Here is a 10,681-nt window from a genome sequence, read left to right on the forward strand (position 1 = left end):
ACGTTCCTCCATAGTTTTAATGGCATAGTTCAGTCTGTCTCACACCTTGAATGACAAGACTTCATTTTCAGTTGGGTATAAGTTTGCCAAACATTAACCTGACGTTTCCCAAGCTGGGTGTCTACTTCCAGCTGAATTGAATTTTGAAAGTTTCATGGCATAACAGTTCAGCTGACTTCTAGAATGAAGCTGGGGGAGATGTCTTGCCCATGCTGAAAAATTGTCATATTTAACCTAGTGAGGAGCCCTAGCACCTCCATGCTTTTCAGCAGATAAAGCCTGATAACACCACCCCCCACACACACACACACCCCACCCTGTTAACAGCCAAAGCCCTAAATTGCAAGACAAGGAAGTGACAGTGTCTGTGCATTAACACACAGCTGTCCCCTGAGATTTTACTCAGTTCTAACTCCAGACTGGATGTTTTTTCTGGAAGATCTGCTTGAGGGCTTGTCTACACTTAAAACACAACAGCAGGGGTGCCACAGTGCTTCACTGGGACCTGAGCAAACTACGGCCCACAGCTTCTGAATCTGGCCTTGTACTGGACGTCTACTAACAGCTTTCATCCTGAAGGATCCACTGTACGACGAAAATGAAGCCACCTTAGGTCTGGAGCCCATCACCGAGGGGCACAGCAAAGAGGGGCATTTTGGCCCCTGATACTAGTGCAAATTCAGTACCTGTGGCAAGGGCCCTAGGATGTTCAGTGGCTGTGCGGAGCAGAAATGAATTCAGACCTATTCTCTATCCCATCATGCATACATTGCACTTGGTTTGTCGAACCAAAAGAGATAGGTACCTGTGATTTCTGAGACGGAAGCCTCTTTGCTGGGAATCCCCCTCAGCTATCCATGTCCCACACCTCTCTCACCCCAGCATCTGCAGCAACATCCCACACTGAGAGCTGACAGTGGTGTGCATTGTTTATAATATAGCTCTGTGCAAACCCAGTGGGGTTCACTCAGCCTCTAGGGGAGAAGCAGCATCTGGATGGAAACAGGCGGGAGACCAGACACCCTCTAGCTCATGCCTCTGTTTCCATGTCTGTGCTTCTGCGTTTGTTATTCAGCTTCAACAACAACCAATAATTATGGGACCTTTCCAAAGGGAGATGAGAACTCTTGGGCTCTCCACTGAGTCAGAGAGGAATTGGCTGCTCTGTGTATTTGTGTATATTTACAAATTATAGTTGATTACTAAGAAACCTAGGGAAACTGAATAGGCCTCATAGGCTCTGATGTTGTCTAAATGCCCAGGATGGATAGGTAGATAGTAGACAGACAGATCTGGAGAAAGATGACTGAGTGGAGACACGTACACCTTCTGTAGGGACAAGGGATTTTTGCTACGGGATCAGAGATCAGTAATTCTCATCAGTAACTATTATCATACCACATAGAACCTTTCATTGAAGGATCTTCAAAAGACTAGCAAAGGAAAGTCACTATGAACATATCCCCATTATGTCCATAAGTAAACTGAGGTACAGGAAGACATGACTTGGCAAAAATCAAACAGAATGACAGACCCAGGAGTTCTGAGTTCTCTGCCATAAAAATGGTTTCCCCATCAGTAACTGAGGGCATGATAAGTGAGAAATGGACTCATACTGTCATAGGGCCTGTTCATTGGGTAGGCGTGACAGACTTCTGTAGGTTGCAACCTGAAACAGCCTGTGAGGTTGTGAAAAGCAGCAAGCCCCTCCAGGTCTTGCACTTACACAGTCATACACAGACAGAGACACACACTCATGAAGTTACGTGATAACTTTGACTTGCCACTCATGAACCAACCATAGAGAGGCTCCAGCCGGTTCCCCTAGCTCCCCAGCCTAGGTCCTCAGAGCTGTACTGTCTTGCCCTTGTCAGAAGACTGACCAGTGTAAGTTTATTGCCCTGCCCCCTTCCCTCAATGTGGAGAGGACAATTCACCAGCCCCTGTTGCTGAGCAGATTTCCCTTTATACTTCAAATAACACACTGTTTTAGGTAAATAAATAGAAAGCAGATGTACTAAGTACAGAAAGATGGATTTTAAGTCATTATAAGTTATAGAGAACAGATCAAGGCTGGTTTCTTAAGAAATAAACAAAATCAATATCTAAGTTCTATACGCGAGACAGGATTTGAATCAAGGAGTGTCTCACCCTGATAGGACAAACAGCCCACCCATCTTTCAGACACAGGCTAGAAATCCCTTCAGCTTGGGACAACATCCCCAGTTCGGCATTAATTCCTAAAGTGGTTCCGGGTGTTCAGTTGTGGGGGGAGTGAGTCCAAGTGACGATGTCGCTTTCCCACATTACAGCTTCTGCCATGTGGAGGGAACTTCATTTTTCCAAGCAAAAGCCCCCAGCGCAGTTAGTGGGAAACTTCAGGCACAAGACGGAGTCCAGTGTCATGTGAGGTGGTCACGTGCCCTTGCATGCTTCGATAATTCATAGCAGGGGCCATTATCCATATCGTGGCTCAATATTCACAGGAACATCCATGAGGTGGGGATAATCTTCTTCTAAGGCCTATCATGTTTCTTAATGCACCATTACCTTGAATGGTTCATTCATAATATGCTGTCTAGATGGGATGTGAACTACATTGTGGCTGTTACCGAAGAGCAAACACATTTGAAATACTGGTACATAGTCAATATTCATAACTTTAGGTACAAAAAGAATACATGCATACAAATAGGGTAATCATGTTCTGTAAATGATAACTTTTCCATTGATACATTACAGGACAAACTTTATATAAAACACATTGTAATCATATGACCATGGTAAATATGGTGATGCGAGGGTGTTGCTTTGGAGCACATAATATCAGAACTCGCCCCTTAGTTTACTGCAGGAGTGTTTCTCAATGACTAATGCAGTGTCAGTGTGCCAAATGCCTTAATTAGGTTTTGACTGTACAACTTCCAAATGTTGCAAGCATTGTGGTGTTACCCACAGGTGTTCTTGCAAAGTTCTGTGTCCCTCCAACACTTTGTAGATCAGGCTAGTGAACTCAAAAGTCAGCAAGTGTGCCTTCTTAGGGTCACTAGAGAAACTCTATTAATGTCTGTGCAGCATTGTTTACCATTGTGCTTTTCCAACTGGTGATATCTCAACAACGATATTCAACAAGGCCATGAAGTGGTGTGACTCAGTTTCCCCTTTTACCCAGCAGACTAGGTTTATTATGGTTGCCCTGCTGAGAGAAGCTTTGAAGCTCTTTACAGATGTTGGCTGAGAAGCCCTATCCCCATAGGTCTTCTTGTTTACTACTCATAGCACGGCAAATAGCTTTTCCCAAAAATCATGCATATTACAACTTTTCATCGGATTTACCATCAATACCAAATTCTTTGTTGTTAGGTTTACTATTAGTATCAAACTTTGCATCATCAGATTTAACATCATCACCAAATCTTTTATCACAGGTAGATGTTTCCATATACTTTTATTCTACCATGCCTTTTGCTTGGACAATTTGGTTTGTTCAACATCCATTGGGTTGTTCAATTGCTCTATGAACCTCAGTATGTATTTATTTACTGTTTTTTCTTTTCCCTCAGTGTCCCGTTCAGTAGGGATCTCAGTCTAAGTTTATCTTTGGTGTCTTGGTATGCCCGGGATGAGGTAAGGATGAAAGGGGACTTTGCATTTTTGCTTGCCCTCTGTGGAGCATAGCGGAATGGCGTAAAAAGGAACATGCTTCCCACCAAGTGTAAAACACTCTGTCTGTGGTTTATTCATAATAGATTCTTGTGTCTGCTCAAAATCATCACCTAGAGAAGCCATCTCATCCACAGTTTTCACCCTTTTCTCCCACAGACACTGTGTTACATCATCTTAACATATATTTAAGAATTGTTCCTGAGCAAAGCTTGTAATACCTTTGCCCCTTGCCCACTTCCCCATCAAATCCTTCATTTTATTCACATATTCCGCATTACTCACACCAGCACCCCTCTTAGAATTTGTAAATTTCACTCTATATGTTTCAGGGGTAATCTGAAATTGTTTCAAATCCATTTCTTTGAATTTAGAATAATCTAAAAGATTCTCAATTAGCATTTTATTGACTATATCCAGATCTTCACCAATTAACTTTGCAACTAAAGTGGGCATCTTCTGGTTAGCAGGAATCATATGAATCACAAATAGCGTCTCAAAGCTAGTGAAGTATTCAGCAATATCACCTGCCTCGTTGTATTCAGGACACATCTGTTCTGATTGGTGGACTTTTGAAGAGGTCCCTGCCTTTCTCCTTTCCAACCTCTGACCACCTCTCCAGTCAAAGTTTTTTTCTTCTAGCTGTGTTCTTAAGTGTTGAATTGTGGGGGGGAGTGAGACCAAGTGGTGATAACACTTCCCCCTTTTCTAGCTTCTGCCATTTGGAGGGAACTTTATTGTCCCAAACAGAGATACCAGCACAGTTAGTGGAAAAGTACAGGCACAAGATGGAGTCCAGTGTCACATGAGCTGGCCACATGCCCTTCCATGGTTTAATGAGTCACAACAGGGGCCTTTACCCATATTTTGGCTACAGGTGGGGACAAGCTTCAACCATGGCCCGTTGTGTTCATTGATGAGCCATCAAGTCAAATATCCATTCACAATGTGCTGGTTAGACTGGATGTAAACTACTTTGTGCGAGTTACCACAGGAGCAAACACATTTGAAATACAGGTAGCTCATCAACATTTGTTACTTCAGAGGCAAAAATGATACAGACACACAAATAGGATAATCACATTCAGCAAACCACAGCGTTTCCATAGATACCTCACATGACATATTTTGTACAAGATTTGTTGGAACTATATAACAGTGGTGAAAGTGGGGTGCCAGGGTTTTGCTTTGGGGGTACAGAGTGTCACAGCAATGTACCTATAGAACTGGAGCTCTCTGAATTCTAAATTTGTATTTTTATATAAGACAGACATCCATGTCCTGAAAAAGACTGCATTCTCCTCTGTACCGTAGGAGAAAAGCATGCCGAGGTACAGAGCAAAGGAAACTAGCCTCAGGGCCTTGGCGCTTGGTGTGCAGCTCCCCTCTCCCGGAGGGAGGCACCAGAATGGAAGCTGCACTCCGAGACTGGGCCTAGAGACCCAGAGCTAGAAACCCAGAGCTAGAGGCAGGACCTGAATGCTGCTCGGACTCAAAATCACATGGGTCCAGTATGTGGGACCCAAACGCACCCTTCTGGTGGGTGTTCAGCCATGGGCGCTTGAGCAGGTCTGTGACAGCAAACCTGGAGCTGCTCCATGGATGCTAGGGGACTGTGAGTGGAAGGGGAGTGGGGCTGGGTGATCCAAACCTGTGTGAAGAGGTCCACAAGCTGTTCTCTTCACCCTAACGTGGTTCAGCTCTCCCAGACTCTCCCATTGCTTCAGCACACCCTTGCCATAGGTCCCCATTGGGCACACTCTGTTTCTAGTTTCTCTCTTTCCGGGCACAGGATTGTTAAAGCAACAGACCCAGGCCTTGCAAACGGGATTTCTAAAACATTTCCTTTACTTTAGGCAGCACAAGAGATCCCGAATACACACAATACAATACCTGCACACCATCCCCTGCCTCAGTGAACATAAGATCATAAGAACGGCCATACTGGGCCAGATCATAGCTCCATCTAGCCCAGCATCCTGTCTTCCAACAGTGACCAATGCCAAGTAGTCCAGAGGGAATACATACCCTGTCGACCATTCCTAGCTTCTGGCAAACAGAGGGAAGGGACACCATCCCTGCCCATCCTGGTTAATAGCTATTGATGGGCCTATCCTCTATGATTTTCTCTAGTTCTTTTTTTTTAATCCTGTTATACTTGTGACCTTCCCAACATCCTCTGGCAAGGTGTTCCACAGGTTGACTGTGCATTGTGTGTAGGAAAGCTCCCTTTTTTTTTTAAAACCTGCTCCCTATTCATTTCATTTGGTGACCCCTAGTTCTTGTGTTATGAGAAGGCTTAAATAACACTTCTGTATATACTTTCTCCACACGAGTCATGATTTTATATTCTCCATCTTATTATCTATCCCTTTCTTAATCATTACCAACATTCTGTTCCCTTTTTTGACTGTTCCTGCCAATTGAATGGATGTTTTCAGAGAAATATCGACAATGACTCCAAGATCGCTTTCCTGAGTGATAAAAACTCATTTAGACCCCATCATTTTATACGCATATTTGGCATATTTGGAATGATGTTTTCCAACGTGCATGACTTTGTCCACAGCACCCTGGAGGAATCTTTGGGATTTGTTCAGAGCCCTTTGGGGTGTCCAGGGGCCACCTCCTGGAACTCCTGGCTTCTCCTCCAGCTTGAATCTGTCTCTCTACTGCAGTCAGAGCCCTGCAACCAAAGAATCCCCTCTGCTGCCCTTGTGCCTCTCTCCTACTCCAGCTTCTTCCAGTTCATCCAGTCTCTGTGTTTTTAAAGGGCTGGACCAACCCCTCCTCTCTCTGTTCCCTTTTCTGGGGAGGTTTCATTCTTTCTACACCCTTCCCTCTGTTGAGATGCTGGAGAAAACTGGCTTTTATCTAGAATGCAGTTACTCCCTTCTTCTGTCCCAGCGAGATCTGCTTAGGTGCTGAGAGTCTTAAATGACCAACCTATTTACAGACAGATGCCTCCGCCCCAGCCTCCTGCCCCTGAGCATAAGGTGTGTGAGTGAAGAGTACAGGAAAAGCCCAGAGACATAAGGATAACAAAAGTTCACAGCATCAAATGAGACTTAATGCGGTTTCCACCCATCATGGTTTTACCTGGACAGTCTGGTTTTTGGTTGCTGTTTCTGGGTGCCTGCATCACCCAGACATGGGCACCCAGACACAGAAGGGCTAATGCAAATAAGGAGCCCACTCGGAGTCCATGGCAACAGTTCTATGATCACATACCACGGTGAGTGATGTCAGATCATGAAGGAGCCAGAGGCCATGGTGATGAATGTTTTATATTCCTAGATTAAATTAGACAGGCACACACTGCTCAGATTCCTTTCTGATTGAAGATACGGAGCACCCTCTCCCGAATCTGTTTGGTTTTCATAGAATCATAGAATATCAGGGTTGGAAGGGACCTCAGAAGGTCATCTAGTCCAACCCCCTGCTCAAAGCAGGACCAATCCCCAATCAAATCATCCCAGCCAAGGCTTTGTCAAGCCTGACCTTAAAAGCTTCCAAGGAAGGAGATTCAACCACCTCCCTAGGTAATGCATTCCAGTGTTTCACCACCCTCCTAGTGAAAAAGTTTTCCTAATATCCAACCTAAACCTCCCCCACTGCAACTTGAGACCATTACTCCTTGTCCTGTCCTCTTCTACCACTGAGAATAGTCTAGAACCATCCTCTCTGGAACCACCTCTCAGGTAGTTGAAAGCAGCTATCAAATCCCCCCTCATTCTTCTCTTCTGCAGACTAAACAAACCCCGTTCCCTCAGCCTCTCCTCACAAGTCATGTGTTCCAGACCCCTAATCATTTTTGTTGCCCTTCGCTGGACTCTCTCCAATTTATCCACATCCTTCTTGTAGTGTGCGGCCCAAAACTGGACACAGTACTCCAGATGAGGCCTCACCAATGTCGAATAGAGGGGAACGATCACGTCCCTCGATCTGCTTGCTATGCCCCTACTTATACATCCCAAAATGCCATTGGCCTTCTTCGCAACAAGGGCACACTGCTGACTCATATCCAGCTTCTCGTCCACTGTAACCCCTAGGTCCTTTTCCGCAGAACTGCTGCCTAGCCATTTGGTCCCTAGTCTGTAGCTGTGCATTGGGTTCTTCCGTCCTAAGTGCAGGACCCTGCACTTATCCTTATTGAACCTCATCAGGTTTATTTTGGCCCAATCCTCCAATTTGTCTAGGTCCCTCTGTATCCTATCTCTGCCCTCCAGCGTATCTACCACTCCTCCCAGTTTAGAATCATCTGCAAATTTGCTGAGAGTGCAATCCACACCATCCTCCAGATCATTTATGAAGATATTGAACAAAACCGGCCCCAGGACCGACCCCTGGGGCACTCCACTTGACACCGGCTGCCAACTAGACATGGAGCCATTGATTACTACCTGTTGAGCCCGACAATCTAGCCAACTTTCTACCCACCTTATAGTGCATTCATCCAGCCCATACTTCTTTAACTTGCTGACAAGAATACTGTGGGAGACCGTGTCAAAAGCTTTGCTAAAGTCAAGAAACAATACATCCACTGCTTTCCCTTCATCCACAGAATCAGTAATCTCATCATAGAAGGCTATTAGATTAGTCAGGCATGACCTTCCCTTGGTGAATCCATGCTGACTGTTCCTGATCACTTTCCTCTCGTCTAAGTGCTTCAGGATTGATTCCTTGAGGACCTGCTCCATGATTTTTCCGGGGACTGAGGTGAGGCTGACTGGCCTGTAGTTCCCAGGATCCTCCTTCTTCCCTTTTTTAAAGATTGGCACTACGTTAGCCTTTTTCCAGTCATCCGGGACTTCCCCCGTTCGCCACGAGTTTTCAAAGATAATGGCCAATGGCTCTGCAATCACATCCGCCAATTCCTTTAGCACTCTCGGATGCAACTCGTCCGGCCCCATGGACTTGTGCACGTCCAGCTTTTCTAAATAGTCCCTAACCACCTCTTTCTCCACAGAGGGCTGGCCATCTACTCCCCATGTTGCGATGCCCAGCGCAGCAGTCTGGGAGCTGTCCTTGTTAGTGAAGACAGAGGCAAAAAAAGCATTGAGTACATTAGCTTTTTCCACATCCTCTGTCACTAGGTTGCCTCCCTCATTCAGTAAGGGGCCCACACTTTCCTTGGCTTTCTTCTTGTTGCCAACATACCTGAAGAAACCCTTCTTGTTACTCTTGACATTTCTTGCTAGCTGCAGCTCCAGGTGCGATTTGGCCCTCCTGATTTCATTCCTACATGCCCGAGCAATATTTTTATACTCTTCCCTGGTCATATGTCCAACCTTCCACTTCTTGTAAGCTTCTTTTTTATGTTTAAGATCCGCTAGGATTTCACCATTAAGCCAAGCTGGTCGCCTGCCATATTTACTATTCTTTCGACTCATCGGGGTGGTTTGTCCCTGTATGGGTTTCACCCCATACACAACAGGGTTTAGCATGGGGGGACACCCACAGAGATTGGCCACCAGGATGTGGACATGGTGGGGAACATTGAGGCCAAAGGGGTGGGTGAGGAAGATGAAGAGGCCAGGGCTGTAGTACGCCAGGACGACACACAAGAGAGACGTGCAGGTGCTGAAGGCCTTGAGACGGCAGCATCCTCAGCACGGCCTGGAGGATCGTAGCAGAGGACACAGAGATGATAAGCACATCAAATCTCACCAGCATAAAAGCCACAAACAGGCCATAAATGACACTGACTGTAGCATCCCCACACACCAGCTTCACCATGGCCATGTGCTCGCAGTATGAGTGGGAGATGAGGCAGCGCTGTCAGAAGGGCAGCCTGAGGACAAGGAGGGAGAAGGGGCTCACCAGAAGGACCCCGTGTGCCAGCACCAGGCTCCCCCTTGTCACTATGGCTGGGACGGACAGGATGCTGGAGTGCTGGAGGGGGCAGCAGATGGACATGTAGTGATCCAAGCCCAGGGCCAAGAGCATGCCCGAGTCCACCGACGAGATGGAGTGGACAAAGAACATCTGGGTGAGGCAGGCCTGGAACCCGATCTCTCTGGAGCCCAGCCAGAAGATGTTCAGCTTTTTGGGCAGGGTGGACGTGGATAGAACCAGGTCAGTGATGGCCAGCATGGCCAGGAAGAGGTGCATCAGCTCTTGCAGGCTCGACTCAGTCTTTATAATGCAGAAAACAATGACATTTCCCAGCACAGCAATGACATACATGATGCAGAAAGGGAAGGTGATCCAGAACTGGGCCTCCTGCAGCCCAAGGATGCTGACCAGGAGGAAGGCAGCAGGGTAGGAGTGGGTGGGACATGACATGAGCTGCTGTTCTTCTCCTGCCTGAGATGAGAGAACTTTGACCCTCTAAACAAGCAGCAAAGATCCCAGGAGGGCTGATTCAATTCCTGGGAAACAGGGGTGCAAGTGAGTTACTGAATATTGGATCAAGTTCCTCTGTTCCAAATACCAGCTTCTGCCCCAGGACAGCAACTTACACATTGGAGTTAGAGATTGTGGCAGCACAGTCTGTCTCTCCAGAGACAGTTCAAAGTTTTTTTGGTTTGCTTTTTCTCCTTTGAGATTCAATTCCCTTTCCTGTTCTGGCTTTCCGTGTGGCATGAGTATGAGAAGACTGAAGCATGATGGGGTGTTGTAGACTCTTTGTTTGTTTCCTTTCTTCTTTCTTAATCAGTGCAGCAAGAAGCAGTGCTCGTTAGTCTGGTTATTAATCCAGGTAAAAGGAAGACCCTGGCCATTACTCTCTGGCAATCTGCAGCTGCAAACTGCAAACAGCTTAGTTTCTGGAGGGAACCTGTCTGGAGGGATTGCTGGGCAGGTGGCAGCTTTACAGACAGGGCTGGAGGCTCCTCGAAAGATGTGGGTGCTCACAGAGTAGCAGCTGATGCCTTGTTCCCTTCCACAGGCTTTGTGGGGATGTTGCAGCAACAGGCTTATTACAAAGCTGCAGAACAATGGGTACCCCAGCTCCAGGGGATGGAAGCAAAATGCAAGGGCTGAGGAACTCTGGGCTGACATTTTCAATGCTCCC

At 46.3% G+C, this 10,681-nt stretch overlaps 1 pseudogene; it reads right to left on the minus strand.

Moving 5' to 3' along the window:
- Nucleotides 1–6,985: 6,985 nt before the first annotated feature.
- On the minus strand, nucleotides 6,986–9,951 carry LOC141998531 (olfactory receptor 52R1-like; annotated as a pseudogene).
- Nucleotides 9,952–10,681: the final 730 nt, after the last annotated feature.

This window comes from Natator depressus, chromosome 1, assembly GCF_965152275.1.
Source record: "Natator depressus isolate rNatDep1 chromosome 1, rNatDep2.hap1, whole genome shotgun sequence".
Taxonomy (NCBI): Eukaryota; Metazoa; Chordata; order Testudines; family Cheloniidae; genus Natator; species Natator depressus.